The sequence below is a fragment of the Camponotus floridanus genome, unplaced genomic scaffold (assembly GCF_003227725.1).
Source record: "Camponotus floridanus strain SB8 unplaced genomic scaffold, Cflo_v7.5 scaffold17, whole genome shotgun sequence".
Lineage (NCBI taxonomy): Eukaryota > Metazoa > Arthropoda > Insecta > Hymenoptera > Formicidae > Camponotus > Camponotus floridanus.
Genome location: NW_020229292.1, coordinates 1798096 through 1814165, shown reverse-complemented (window position 1 = coordinate 1814165; position 16070 = coordinate 1798096). Strand labels below are relative to the sequence as shown.

General features: G+C 28.4%; 1 long non-coding RNA gene across 2 annotated transcripts in view; it reads right to left on the bottom strand.

Annotated features, from left to right (window-relative positions):
* Positions 1-15366, bottom strand: part of LOC105251014 — a 44680-nt gene extending 29314 nt beyond the window's left edge. Inside the window, exons 1-2 of one of the 2 annotated variants that reach the window (XR_003122577.1) lie at positions 15308-15366; positions 14455-14580 (exon numbers count right to left, since the gene is read on the bottom strand). This is a non-coding gene — a long non-coding RNA (uncharacterized LOC105251014). Of the gene's footprint in view, positions 1-14454; positions 14658-15307 lie in introns of those variants that run through there. The other variant, XR_889166.2, reaches the window with a different exon arrangement.
* Between the last annotated feature and the right edge of the window lie 704 nt (positions 15367-16070).

Below are 16070 nucleotides of genomic sequence, written 5' to 3'. Positions count from 1 at the left end.
CTGCCGCCTTTTCATTGTACCTTTACGAAATCAGTTTAGACTCGAAATGGATGTTTGACCCGTTAGATTGAATCATATCTAAATTATGTGAATCAATATCAAATGTATTAAAAAGTAATAGTAATTAATGCATTCTATTAATACGTACTATTTTATATGGGATTTGTATATTTTACTCGTATTATTATATGTTAAGATAGTTTATGTTATTTTCATTACAAGTTTCACTTTTTTTTATTTAAATAATATTGTCATGAAAGGTTTAAATAATAACGAATCAGAAGAAAATTATTTAATATCGATGCGAACTAAATGGAAACTTTTACACTCCGTCTATTGACATTTTGATCGCATGAAAATAATATCGTGAACATAGAATTTTCCTAGAATTGAAATAGATTAGAAGATTTAATTCACAATCTATATTCAGAATGATCGGTGACATCCTCATAGATCTAATTTCTCATTTATAACTGCTGTCTTAAATATTTAAAGATATATTGAGAAGAATATAAGAATATACGAACGTGAGAAATTAATTATTTACAGTTATTAAGAGGATAAAGTCTAATAAATTAGATTATATTATATAAAGATTAGATTAATTAGAGTAATAAATAAATTGGTTAAGTCATAAAATATATTAAAAATAAATAATTTTATCTTACTATTTATTTATAACAAAATTTCTTTAAAAAGTTATTATTTTTTAAAGATAAAGCTAAATAAGTTGTGTGTGTTTATATATATATATATATATATATATATATATATATTTTATCTTATTTTCTATTTGCGATAAAATATTTTTAAAAAGTTTTTATTTTAATATATTTTGTAATTTGATTATTTTAATATATTTTATTTTAATATATTTTATTTGTGAAACATGGACTAAGATTGTTGTTCTATAAAAGTCTTAGTCTGTGTTTTATTTGAACGTACCTATTATAATTTTGAGAAATTGTTATTTCAGAAATAGAGGCATAGGGCAATGTCTCAAAAATCAATTACAAGACATCAGCACGACTTCTCTTATTCTGCCGTGCGTCGATAGTGGTAGCGTGGCATTTTGTTAGATTAATTCAATTGAAAGTTTGCGGAGGTATAGCGAACTTTATGCTACTCGGCGTAAAACTTGTCGGTCGTTTCTTACCCTTCGAAATACATCGCCAAGTTTTTAATTTTTACAACGAGCCGTTTATGAAGCCGGCGTCGCGTTGGCGGAAAGAGTGCCGACTTTCTGTGTCACAAACTCGACGTTCTCGCGCGCGGCAAGTCTGCAATATTAACAAATTTGCCACGGAAACTCGTCCCAGACGTGCAATTCCTAAAGGATTAGCGGGCGCGATGAGGAAAGAGAACACGCGGCGATCCTTAGCAAAGTTCAGCATCAGGGCAAACGGGCAAGCTGCAACTTTTAACGCGCTTTGAACTTAGTTCGGTCCAGGAAACGCAAGGGACGACTGAGAGAAATTATGCTTGCGCAACATTTCCAACAATATTGGCTATCACTTAAATATATGATCTTGAAACCGTACTTTGTGTGTGTGAAATATTAGAGAAACTTGTGGAAATTCCCTAAAAAATTAAATCTTCTTCTGACAGTTCTTAATGTGACAGGCTGCAAACAGCTGTTTGCCATTTACTTGCAACGATATACAAAATAATTTAATACAAAAGTATTTAGTATAAAATAATGGATTTAAAATATATAATATGTATGTTTTTGCCGGAAAAGAGGAGATATTTGTAACATTTAAGATAAAGGAATAATTAGCAAAATGAGCAAAATTCGCTACCTAAACTATTTTAATAGGTACGAATAATTAATTAAATATTTAAATATGTCCAATAATTATAAAAGTTGTCAATATTTTATTTTTGTACAGATGAAGCAGTCGAAAACAATGAATGAAGCATTTCAAATCTTTAGATTGCTTTAATATTTTAATTGTAAGAAGAATCTTACAATTAAAATATTAAAGCAATCTTTTTAATTTAGAAAGATTTCCAAATAAAATCCCTAAAATATACAAAAATAAAAATACAATATAAAATCGCAACAATGTATGTGTGTGTTAAAATCTATTATTTAAAAATTAAAAATTTACTATTTAAAATAAAGGAATAATTATCTTGAGCAAAATTTGCTACCTAAACTATTTAACTAGGCATATAAATAATTAATTAAATATTTAAATATGTCCAATAATTATAAAACTTGTCAATATTTTATTTTTGTACAGATAAAGCAGTCGAAAACGATGAATAAAGCATTTCAAATCTTTAAGAAGAATCTTACAATTAAAATATTAAAGCAATTTTTTTAATTTGAGAAAGATTCCCGAATAAAAGCTCAAAAATATACAAGAATAAAAATACAATATAAAATCGCGACAATGTATGTGTGTGTGTTAAAATCTATTATTTAAAATATTCTATTTCTATGGTCATTCTTTTTCACGGCTGTGTCGGAGACCCATTTTACACGCGTGTATGACGTGAGCGCATGCCCCTTGCAAAAAGCGCGGATGGGATGCGGGACCGGGTGGAATTGCTCCTGTCCACTGGTACGCGTTTCCGGAGCGATTGGAAGATCCCGTTCGCCCCCCGCGTTGGGAAAATTGATCGTGGCCGCGAGATTGCCCAGTAAGATGAGATTGTAACGTCCGGCTCTACCTACGGGCAATTCGCCGGGTTACGAATGTACCGGCGGCGGTGGCTGCGGCCGCAATTCCCCGTTGCGTTTCACGGTACGACCGGCACGTATATCGCTCGGCTCCATCCCATCAGAGAGTTAAGCCGGTCCTTTGACTGAGGATCCGTTAATAGTTCAAATCTGTATGGTTGTTCGTTTTCCGCTATCATCGTAGCGAAACATCATCGGGAAGATGACAATGTCATGGCGGCGCAATTTCGCGGTTACGCTCAAAACTATTCCGCAAAATTACTGCCTTTTCCCTCTTTCCTCGAGTCTCGTTCAAATATATTACATAGAGCCTATCGACAATTAATTAATTAAGAATTAATCAAGAATTAATTTTTGATGCGGCTAATTAAGACAAATATAATTGTTAAAAAGGGCGAGATTTTCCCTCTGAATGCAAAATAATGCGCTGAAAATGTTTTAATAATATTGAGAATAATACAATAGTACAAGTATAAAGTAGTCAAATTAAACAATGTTTGACACATATAACGAACGATATGTGAATATGTGCCTCAAAAATTATATTACGATGGAAACACGTAAAATTTTATATCAGACATTGTTACAATTTTGAACGTATTCCGGCGTTTTTCGTGCCAATTACAGATGCTGTTGGGACGATAACGATAACAATAATCGTACATTTCTACAATAGGGCGAATACGCTTCTCTCAGCCTGATCTTCTTTCCTTTTTCTCATCAAGAATCAATGACCGCGCGTACTCTCGTTGCACGCGCACGTACATCCTTCCGTCTCAATAATGGAATTGTATTTGCGTGCATCGATTCATAAATGGTTTAATTATCAGGACTCTCAGGTGTAGTGTATTTTAAATGACATTCGCCGACATTAATTTTACCTATAATTAATAAAAATGCACATCGCGGTTTTAGAAAAATTTAGAAGTTTTCCAGAAAAAACATTTATTATTAAATAATAATAAAAAGATATTGAACAATTGCAAAATTATTAAATGCATAGAATAATTTATAGCGAAATCATTTAAATTAAGTATCATATTATATCTCTCTCTTTTTCTTAATAATGTAGTTATTTGAAAAAATATAAATTATTATTTTAAATTAAAATTTTAAATTATTTTTATTTTTAAACTGTATAAAAATATATTAAAAAGTGAGGTTTATCAAATTTAAACATAAAACTCTGACATATGAAACGCTTCAAAATATACACCATGTATATTCGATAAAAAATAATGAAAATAATAAAAAAGTAAAATATGTATATATTATGTATTACTAAAAAATTAGTCAATAAAATGATACATTTATAATAAGGATTTAATTTCCACACTATATGTTTAATTAAAATATGGATATATTTAATTAATATCATAAACATATTATAAATTACACTTTGTTTCTATATGAAACTTCTACATCTATGAAACTATTATGAAACTTCAACATCTATGATATTAGTATTTTAATTTGCGTAATTATAATTATATAATTACATTGCGTAGTAAAATAGCACTTCTAATGCGAAGTGTAGTCATTAGCATTAAAATTAGTATTCTAGATAATATCAGCATTGTTCCGGAACTATAATCAGAATTGAGCATTAATATTCGTAGTTGGATTGGAAATGTTCAAGCTTCCATAGTGCATACGTTAACCTGCGGCTGGATCGATGAGCCAACCGACTCGAATTTGGTGAATACTCGAAATAAGCCTGCAATTTAGCCACGCATATTTTAACCGATTTGCCCGCTCTCTTTGCCTCTTATCATCTTTATCTTCATATGGAAAAGGAGAGAAACCTAAACTCGTATTCTTACGACGAGAAAGTTTATGCACGCATTTGCATAATGAATGATCATGGAAATTGCATGATGAATAATTAAGTGAATTAGTATCCTAAATAAAACAGAAAGCAGAAATATATTTTATACATATATATTACATTTGTTGATTGAATAAATATAATTTAAGTGTTTTGTTCACCGATATATATTTTAGAATTAAATCAAATATAATAAACATAAGTTTAATTATTTTATTTATTGTTATTTTTTAAACAAATGATGATGAATGATAAATGATAAATTGATTTATAGGTCAACATATCATACCATATATACATAGTACATACATATCATATCATATATTTATATATGATATGATATGTATGTACTATGTATATATGATAAATTTTATTTAAATTTATTATATTTTTTTTAAATATATATTTTTAAAATAATTTTTATTTACTTAAAAATGTATATAAAAAGCTTCTAAAACGTTCTAATTTCTCAATAAAAGTTCTCTCATTCTTTCAAATTCTTCTTAAGCAAAATTTCTTTTATCTTCTCTTTTATTAAATTTTTTATCTACAAGTATCTCGAATAGATTTTATTTTATTTTCGATTGCTTGTTATCAATCATAATATGGATTTCATTCAATTGGTATTTTAATTTTTTGAAAACGCTACTTATGCTTTAATTTCAATAATCTTTATATTTAATATTTTATTAATGATAAAAGCAGTACTTGATTGTTATGCTCTTGAAATTAAAAAAGCTATTAAAAACAGACAAGACATTTTGTGATCATAGCCTTTCAATATATTATTGCAAATTCGAGAGAAGTGTATTATAATTTTTTCTAGTTTTTAAAAACACAATATTGGACTTATATCAAACAGAAATAAAATTATTCACATATTATCAATTTTTTTAACACTCGAGTGGATAAATTGTACAGTCTTTGCTCAATGATAAATCCTTATCGATTCAAAACGTATTAAATATTGAAATAATCAATTTTTCACCGTGGAAAAGAGACAATAAATAACCAATAAATTTTGATACTTTCAAGTAACGGATTTTATAATCTTTTTTAAAAGTGGATTCATATTTTAGCAAAAATTGTTCCTGTTTATTTCATGAGAGAACGAAACTTTTCGCGATTTATTCTTTTTTGATTCATAATTATTTTATATTTACTCAGAGCATTATTTTATACTTATAATTTCAAACTTAATTATATTTTTAATGCTACGCGCGCGATATCATTAGATGATAGATTTTAAAAGTTTATTTCATCATTTACAGGATGACAACCGTGAGATTCGTCCCCATTCGCAGACTTTTTTAAGAACGACTATTCTAAACACGCGGTCGACAAAATTACTTGACGTCATGACATTTGCATATTTTCGTCGACAGTGCAAAGAAGTTTTATTAATAATAATCGGATATGAAAACGACTGGTTAACGTGCATTTTGACTCCATAACGTGTATTTCTCTTCCTCTTTCCCTTTGTTTTTCTTGCTTTGATTGCGTGAACTCGCAGAGGGTACCAATTAGTCGCGTAAATCTTCACGCTTTCCAGTGTCCCGAATTTATATGCTTTAAATCTTTAGCAATTAGAGAAACCAATTATAAACGGAAATGCTTCCACCGCAATTGCATACGCGCGCGCGTACGTGATATAACCATACAAATTGAAGTAACTTCGCTCATAAAGTTTTATATCGAATTTTAGGTCAACTTCTGGCTGACAAACAGTGGATATCCATTACAAATTTTCAGTAGCTAACGAATGCAAAGTACAAATACTAATTTACGAAATTTTATATAAATGAATGGATTTTGTGTAAAAGAAATTGAGAAACTAAGAGAGAGATTGTTACTTTTATTTACATTATAATTTTACAAACAAAATATAAATAAAAATTATAAAAATAGTAATTATGCTATCATTTAATTTTTATATTTTTTTATCAGTTTAACATATTTTTAAATTATTTAAAAATATCATGATGCTTCTAAGACTTTTTTGAAAACTCTACAACGTTTCATTCATCACATTCGATTCATTGCGATAGTATTCACACAGGATTACAGTGAGTAATCTACTAATTACGAACGGTATTAATTAGCAAAATGCGCTGTTATCGGAAAACATACTCGGAGTTTAAGCAGATTAACGTTGATCGCCGATATTAAACATGGCGAATCAATTTACAAACGGATTATATTTGAACATATAATCAATGATCAAAAACATCGACATATCACTTGTTTGGCATTATTTATGACAGAAAAGCAGATAGCAAACTTGAGCTTGTCGATAATCTATAAATCACGCATAAGTTTACAAGAATGCGATAAAATATTGGTTTTATAAGTGCATCAGAGCGGAAGTTCTGAAGAACTGGAGTTCTATTTATATGTGCTTACATTACTTTAATTCTGATTGCTAAAATAGATTTTAGATTTTATCGATTTCCATTCTTTCGTACATTTTGCAATTGAGTTTATTACAACGTTCACAGAAATTCGAAAAATGTTAATATGAATGCGACATATTTAAAATTTTAAGACAAAGAGATAATAAAATATATTGATATAAATTTATTATATCCTTATAAAATAGGAAAGTTTTGGTCAGTTTTTTTTATTTTAAAAGAATTTTTTTTCCAAAAAAGATAAAAACAAGGTAAATTAAATCGAATAATTAATTTTATTAAAATTTTTTTATTGTTTTAATATTTTCATTATATTATTTTTTAATCTTATATAACTGATTATTATTCAAATGCACTAATCCATATGCAAAATAGACGTGGATAATATAATTAATTTTCATAAATTTCTTAAATTTTACCTTACAAAAAAGATGTTTATCAACTGCACAAAAGCACAATTTAATTGATAAAAAGCTCCCGAGCAATTATTAATTAATAATTGTTAATCGATATATAAGCACATAAAATCTCTGAAAAAAACATCAAGCAAAATATTTGCTTTATAGAACGGCAATAACTAATTACTGATTGTAAAATATCGACCCCAAAGTAATTAAACTCTAGTAAAACTTTTACTTTTGTTCTAACAAACTTGATAAAAATTCAGTCAACGCTAACTTGTAACTTTCAATTAGTTTTGTCTTGTCGCTCAATGACATCCTAGTTTAAGATGATCGAGTTGCTTCTTGTCCATCATGATAGCAAGATCAGCTTTCGCTCTTTAGCTCATTTATCATTGATCGGTGTTTTTTGCACCTTCACGAAACACCGGCGATCGTCTGTATCCGCGGCAACGATTGAAAGTGCCTCGACGTCACTCGAGGAAGCTTTCAAACTTTTGCGCTCGGCTTTCACCGCTGCTCTCACCGTGTTGGAGCAAAAGAGAGAGAGAGAGGTACAAAAACAGAGAGTGGGAAGAAGAGAAAGGAAGAGAAGAGGAGACGTGAAAGCGATTAACGATTTAATGACACTCGACCTCGTGATGCACACTTGACTTCCTGAACAAGACAAACCTGGCGAGAGTATGAGGAGTAGCATGCAATGTTTCACGATTTACGATTACATTTCCACCGCGAAGACGAAATGACTGAAGAGAATGAAAGGTCTAGGACTTTCTTTGCGGTATATTTTATCGGCGAAATACTTCCGCATCTCGGAGCAAATGTCTTCCGTTTTGGACGTATGACTTCCTGGACGATTTTTTACATATTATGTCTACATTCTTCGAGTTTTTTCTTTGTCCACGTATGTACGATTCAGATGTAAACTGTATTCTTATTCATGTTTCTTAGGTTTTACGATTTCCTTATTTACTGTTCAAGAATTTTATTCAAATCTTTTTCCCAAGAGATAAGGAATAACTGTATGCAAAGTATTAAAATCGTCTAAGAACATTCGGAAAAGTGTACGCACCACAACGATTTTGTTCTCCGATTTAGTAAAACGAAGATAGAGGTGGATCAATGCGCGGTTGGTTATTTAAAAGACTTCTTCCTCCTTTTTCCGGGGGGCACATTGCATGGAGAATATAAATCTCGAATTTCCCGAAGCTCCTCGCGTTCGGGGGCTTAAAGCTTTCAATGCTTTCGATAATTCCGCAGCGAAATCGAGTCTCGACGTCGAACGTTGTGGATTAGCTCACTCATCGGATATATATCTCGTCTCGTTCCCACTGGTTGCGATAGCACGAAATCTGCAGAAATTTTTGTCCCCGCGCCCGAGCGTCAGGAAGGTCAATATTGTCGGAAGAAAATTGGCCACGTGGCACACACAGTGCTCTTTCTCGGTGCAGGCACGTATCCTGGAAGAGCTCGACGGATACGAGCGCTTCATGAAATTGTAAAAAAATTTAGATGACCATGACGCGAAATGTCAGTGAATCTTCCAAATTCACGCGTAGAGTATCTTTCGTTCGCTTATAGTATCTTTTTTATTAATGTTATTAAACATTTTCAATCCAAATCACAATATTTATGATAAAAAGAGATAAAATATGGGGATTAGACAATTTTTTTTACGTTTTTTATTTTAGTGCAGGAAGAATAAATTAAAAATTAATTCTTTTATGTGCTTTAATATAACTTATTATATACTGAAATATATCAATAATTTTTGTATTATAAATGAGTAAAAAAATGAACTAAAGTTTTTAAATTAACCTATAAAGGTGAATAATAAAATCTTGTATCTTCTTTAACTTTACTTAATTACATTATTTAAGTTCGTAATTACTATTCCATCTCGTTTCTTTTGTTTGTTAGACTAGATTTAAGACAATAGTCGAATGTAAGTTCCACAAATGGATTTCGCCTACGTGTGCTTCTGTCCTACCATAATGACAAAATAATCGATTTTAAATAATTAATTAATTGAAATAAATTGGCTAACTTTTATTTACAATGCAACGCAGTAATTGATGTATGTACAAGCAACATTAAGATAATGCTGCGTTAATAACATATTGTTATGTCTTTATGTTCAGATTTAATGACCCGATAAATGTAATTTGATGTTGACATATAATCAAATACTGTGCAAAATGAAAAGTGCATTATATATTAAACATGACATTGATTATACTTTCTATGCGCATGAAAGCATGACATTTTAGTTGCGGGATATATTAATAAAAATATAAAAAGAGTTGATACTTTCTGTCTGAAAATGATTAATCATATTATAATATTTATTTTATGGTAATTCTTTTTCTTATTCATAGGGAAGATTTTTTCATTTGTATATATTATAATATTGTGCCGAAATTTTTAACCATATTTTGTATTAATAAATATATACTATTTTAATATTATATTAAGAAAAAAGAAATGTTAAAAATTCCAGGATAAAAATAAACTAAAATTATTTTTCAAATATCATAAAACATGTAGTTGGAAACTAAGTGATTTCAAAGGGATTTCTAATCAACGTGCGGGAAGCCCAATTCTTTTGTCTGCTTTCTATCTTACGATTCAAGCAAACCACATATGCATGTCCCCATGAATGAATTATCCTTGTCTACCTTTAGATGCACTGGCTCTGAAAGTACTGGGTAGAAAAATTTCATTACACGCACACATGACTATATGTGAGGAATTCTCATGGCATTTAGAACGAAGATAATAACGAAATTGGTGCTAATTAATCCTTCTTTTATTTATTATAATTCTAGTATATCATAGTCATGTGAAGTGTACTAATGCAAAATATATAATTCTTTAAATATTTACACATGATGCCTACTCATGTATATAAATTGCATGGAAAGAATTGCATGGGAAGAAGTTGAAGGTAAGTTTTGACCTTGCTATGTGTGATGAGATCTCTTCGAATGTTATACTTTATTCTACATTACCACGTGAGTTACAAAGTAATTTTGCTGTCATTAAAGACGGCTTTGGCAGCTTTCGCAAATGCAGAAAATTGCTTTTCCACATCTTCGGGAAGTATAACGGTGAATATATGATGTGTGAATGTAGCGCACGCCATAAAGATTAAGAACTTGTAATCTCGTTGCTGACGTATTTAATTTAATATTCGCTAATTTAATGCGCTAAGTACAATAATAATTTGCGCACTTTCTAATTCTAATTATAATAAACTTTTTAATTATTTAATATAAACTTTTTAATTATTTAATATCTCTCGTTTCTTATATTATCACGCATATTTAGCGATAATGTAAAACTGTAATAAAAGAAACATGGATTGCATTCGAGATTTAGAAATGACTGATGTATATGTATGTACAAAACATTTACAATCGTAATTTCTCCAGCTAACGTTTCCCTTCTGCGATAAATACAAGTCGCGGCTATTTTTTTAAGTAACCATCACGTCGAGTCCATTGGAAATTTGCATTTCATATTGTACGTAAATATTTTCCTCACTCTAAAGCGTGCGTCCGAAAATATTATTTGCTCGAATAATATTTCAGAGTCGCTTTCATGCATTTTTCCACTTTCATAATCAATTATTTTTATTATCCTTTTAGCGAATGTTCATTATCCTTTACACACACAAAAAAACAAAACAAAAAAATACCCAATAAAATTGCAATGAAAAATTGATTTGATAGAAATTAATTTGCTAAATTAATGATTAATTGATACATATTTTTCTTTAGATACATCATATTAATATTTTATTTCTGCAGATATACGGATTAAAATGTTTTTAAATTTATTATAATTAATTTTTTTTATTACAGTTAAATTTATTTTATATAGATATCAGTATGTTTCTATCCTTTAGAAATTATAACATAATACATAAATAAATAAATAAATATATATATATATATATATATATATATATATAACATTTAATATCATTCGTTGGTTTTTACTATCTAGCCCGGGAGATTTAAATTTGCATTTCATATGAAAACTTTATTAATATTTTAATTATTATATAATTAAATTTATATAGAATCATAAATGTACTGAATTATAAGAATCATTTTGTCATAATTCACTAATTTATAAAATTATTTATCTAATTTAATTTGTATTATATAAAAGATAAACTAAGTTTCAAATAATATTTACATATTATGTATATTTAAAAATATTTTTATTTATTTTACTTTCTTATTTTTAAATATAAAAATTTGCTTTTGAATGATATTATATATATGTTTATTTTTCATTTTATATTTAAAATATGCATGCAATTTATATTACACTTGACTCACGTAATTTATATATATATATATATATATATATATATATATATATATATATCTGGTAGGATTTATGAATTACCAACCAAAAAAGAGACAAAAATAAAAAAATCTCTGCTTAGAGAGATGTTATTGAATATGCTGAAGACACGCGGGAGAAATTTCCTGAGTGGAATGCATCGTGAGTAGAGTAAAAAATAAATCATGATATGCAGGGAACGTACATAAATATATGCGCGTGTGTATGATGCCAAGTGTTTTCCAAATAAATTGTAATGGAAAAATTTCATGTATAGTCGTCGCTAATTAAATGCATCAGTTCTCTGCCCGATCAATCTCTTCCCGATGGACGTTAATTAATAAAATGCAATGAATAGAAGTACTAATTGATATCGCACGAGTTCGATCATTTTTATGATTTTATATGACTTTTCACATCGATCTTTTTACCCATGATGAAAAGAGTTTTGAATTAGAGTCTCCTGCCTATTTGCGCTTTTTCCATATACAGTGTAATTAATCTCTGAATACGCAGATATCTGCAGTCGTGCTACTGCTAATAAATATAACATTTTACTGCTAACAACAGTCATATATTCACTATTTTTATTAATATTTTACAAAAAAATATTTTATTTTTGTACGCGCTTTTTAAGATTTTATTGAATGATTTAATTATGACCTTTTTTAGATAAAAAGTTAATTACAATCTTTTTTATAAATTTTTATAATAAAAGATAATTTGAGAATTTTTTTTAATTTAAAATAATTTGACTATAAAAGAGTTGATTTAATTAACTTTCTCTTTTTTAGCATTAAAAACCATAAACGGATAAAATAAAAAAATAAAGAAAAATATATTAAATGCAATATAATATAATAATTATAGAATATATTTGTTCAAATATATAATCGAGTAATTTTCGATGCGTTTTAAATGTCTCCATAAATTATAAAACAATCTTCTTATTTTTTTTTATTTTTTCTTATACATTTATTTAAATATAATATCACATTTGATGCGTATTCAAGATTTTACCAGATATAACAAACTTTGATATGTACAAACTTTGCTGGTTTTAGATTCATATATTTTCATTAAGAATAAATGCAAAAGTTTGAATGAGAAAATTATGACGGTAGCGTTGCTACTTGTCGTACGATTTCATTGTCGAAGAATCTTGCATCGGAGAAAGTTGACCTCAACGAAACTTTCTCTGTACGACGCATCCCCGAAGCTTATAATCTGCTTGTCTTAAAGGAGGTTTACAATTCTTTATTCGTTTTCGTATTTCCTACGTTAGCTTCATTGATTTAAACTTAAACTGAACATACATCGTTTCGCGCGATGATAGACGCAAAATGTAATATTGATGCGAAATGCGAAAGTTCCATCGAGCTTTATGCTACATGCAATCTACATATATCTTTCGCGCGCTTTCATTATGTACACATGAACATCCGAAATTTTCATAAAGAGACAATTTTCGGACCTTTGATGTACCACCAGGACATACGGCTGGATATTAATGTGAGAGCAAATTGCACGGTAATTTAACACGCTACGTCGGATTACGAGGTAGAAAAGTATAGATAATTGGAAAATTTTTGTGACATTTTGAAAGTCATACAATGCATAGAATATTTCAATTCCAATGTTATTATTTATTTGTTTACTAGAATGACAACATAATTTTATAAATATCCATTTATTTTCATGGAATTGTTAAGAAAGAAACGAATCTGGATCAATTGAAGAGTGTTTGTTAAAAACAAATGGCAAATGTATTCCAAAAGACAATTTAAAATACATTTTTAATATATTACATTTATGTCGTTACTTTAAATTATTTAATATATAATATTTAAAAAATGCGGTAGAAAAGCTATAAAAAATATATAGTTATAAAAATATTATATATCTTAAATGTGTAATTTACACATTTTACGCGTTAATTTATTATTTCGATTATTTTTATGCTCAATTTAATCAGCTAATTTTTCGATAATCTTTACCGCATAAATTTAGGAATTAATTATCCGCATCAAATGAGCGTAATTGCGCATTTCCCGACAAATAAAGTGCTATTGTAGTAGTGTGCACACTATATTGACAGTGTATAAACTGTACTGTGTGTAATGACGTGCTTTAATAGCGCGTAGCATAACATTTTTTCAAGAAATAATTATATTTATTCAGAAATTGCATTCTGATATTTATTGTCATTCTAAATTTTTATAAAATTACTAAATCTGTCCATACATAAATTACAGAATTATAAAAATATTATTTCTCAAGATGCAAACATTTTATTAGTATTTTAAATAGAACAATATTTTTATATTTTCTAATAATCAAATAAACTTATTATATTTTCTGTGATGTCTTCTCTACTGTTACAATTTTTACATTTTAAATTTGTCATATGCTAAAATAATAGAAACGTGGATTTAATTTTTATACGTTTATTCAGTAGCATTTTAGACAAATTTATATACATATATGTAAGTTAATTATATACATAATCTAAATAATTATAAATCATAAACAGCAAAAACTAAAAATTTTATATATGTTGTGTAAAAAATTAAATATTATAAATATTTATTCATATTTTATGAATATTTTAAATTAAAAAAATTAAAACATTTTGCACAGAAAATATAATTATATATTTTGTATAAGCAAGATAATTATAATTATCACCGTGAAGATAAACAACCAATTAATTTTAAATAGCAAGTAATAAATAAATAAAAGAAAGTTATTAATTTCGCCTACCTTACAATTTCTTCATCTTGTCGTTCGATGTTTCTCTGTCCTCTCATGTTTATCCTTCGTAGTTCTTTTATAGCACTTACACTCACTCGCAAGAACACAACTAATTTCGATAGCCTATGCAATAATCTAAAAATACGATGAGATCGCGTAGCACTTTGTATTTGGCAACATTATTAAACACGACGCGCACTTTATTATTTGCAATGAAAGAATATTCGCCACAGTTACTATCTCTATTGCAAATGAATATGCTCGTATTTGGAAATAATTTAATTATTTCGCATCGTAAATAAATAAACATAAAAGTTAAAATTAAAAATAAATATTTACAAATCGTTATTTCCAAGAATATATGCAGTTTGATTTATTCGCACGACAAATTTCGATCAAATAAATCTCGCGAGATACGCGTTTTAACAAATTATCACGATATACTAAAACGCAAGATTTATATAATACGCACTAAATATCGAAATTTTATAACGATGTTATTTAAGACGGGATTGTATTTTATAATTAGCTCTCATTATCATATCTCTCTATTTGACTATACTCGCGATGTTTTGTTAATAATTGAAAAAATACAAAAAAAACGCTAGCTTCACTATTGCGTAATCGAGCAAACGTCTAATTAACATACGATAGATTATCAGAAAACGTGTAATCAAAATTTAATATATCTCAAACATAATAGATTTCGAATGGAAAATTCTACAGAATACGCGTATCATTAATACAGTCGATATATCGCATCCTGAATAACCAATCATCGTGCGCGCGAATAATATTACGTATCTTTATCGCGGAAATTGATCAATTACGTTACTTGATAATCGTTAATTAAAATAATTACGAATGATCGTGTTTCGAAGGATAATATACGGAGCGACTCGCGTGGCTCTCTATTCATCGTCACACGAATAACAAGACTGCGTATCATATCAACATAGCGCGACGTGTTGGCATGACCTTGTTGTCATTTGCCAGTTGAGACAACGAAGAGGGAATAGGTAGTAATGGCTTTGTGTATAGTTACATTATTTTTCGAAACGCGATTACTTTCCGCAATTATTCCAATTATCGACTTGTGTAATAGATTAATTTCCGCGACATAAGATTACGCGCGATTATTTAATTCAATAAGACACGGCTGTTTATTACGTACTATTAATATGTATATTTCGCGGAGAATTTTGCGTTAGAAATTTATTATATTTACAATATTAAATATCATTCTTACATATATCATTTCTTATATATATATCAATTTTTGAGTCATTAATGAAACGTCACGTGTGAAGTATCGATTTCAAGCGGCACATTTAATTATAAAATAGTCGTTATATATTGTTGAATTCTATATATCTGTAGGTTTATTAATCACGTATGTACATTCTGCGTTTACATATCGTTGTAATTTGTCCGAGTGCGTATTTCGCGAGATTTATTTAAGCAAAATTTGTCGTTCGAGCAGTAAACTCAACCTGACTTGTACTTTCGAATATTGCAGTCTGTAAATATTTATTTTTAATTTTAATTTGTATGTATTTATTCACTTATAATACAAAATAATAAAATTATTCTAGAACACGTTATTTTAAAATTCGTTAGTCACA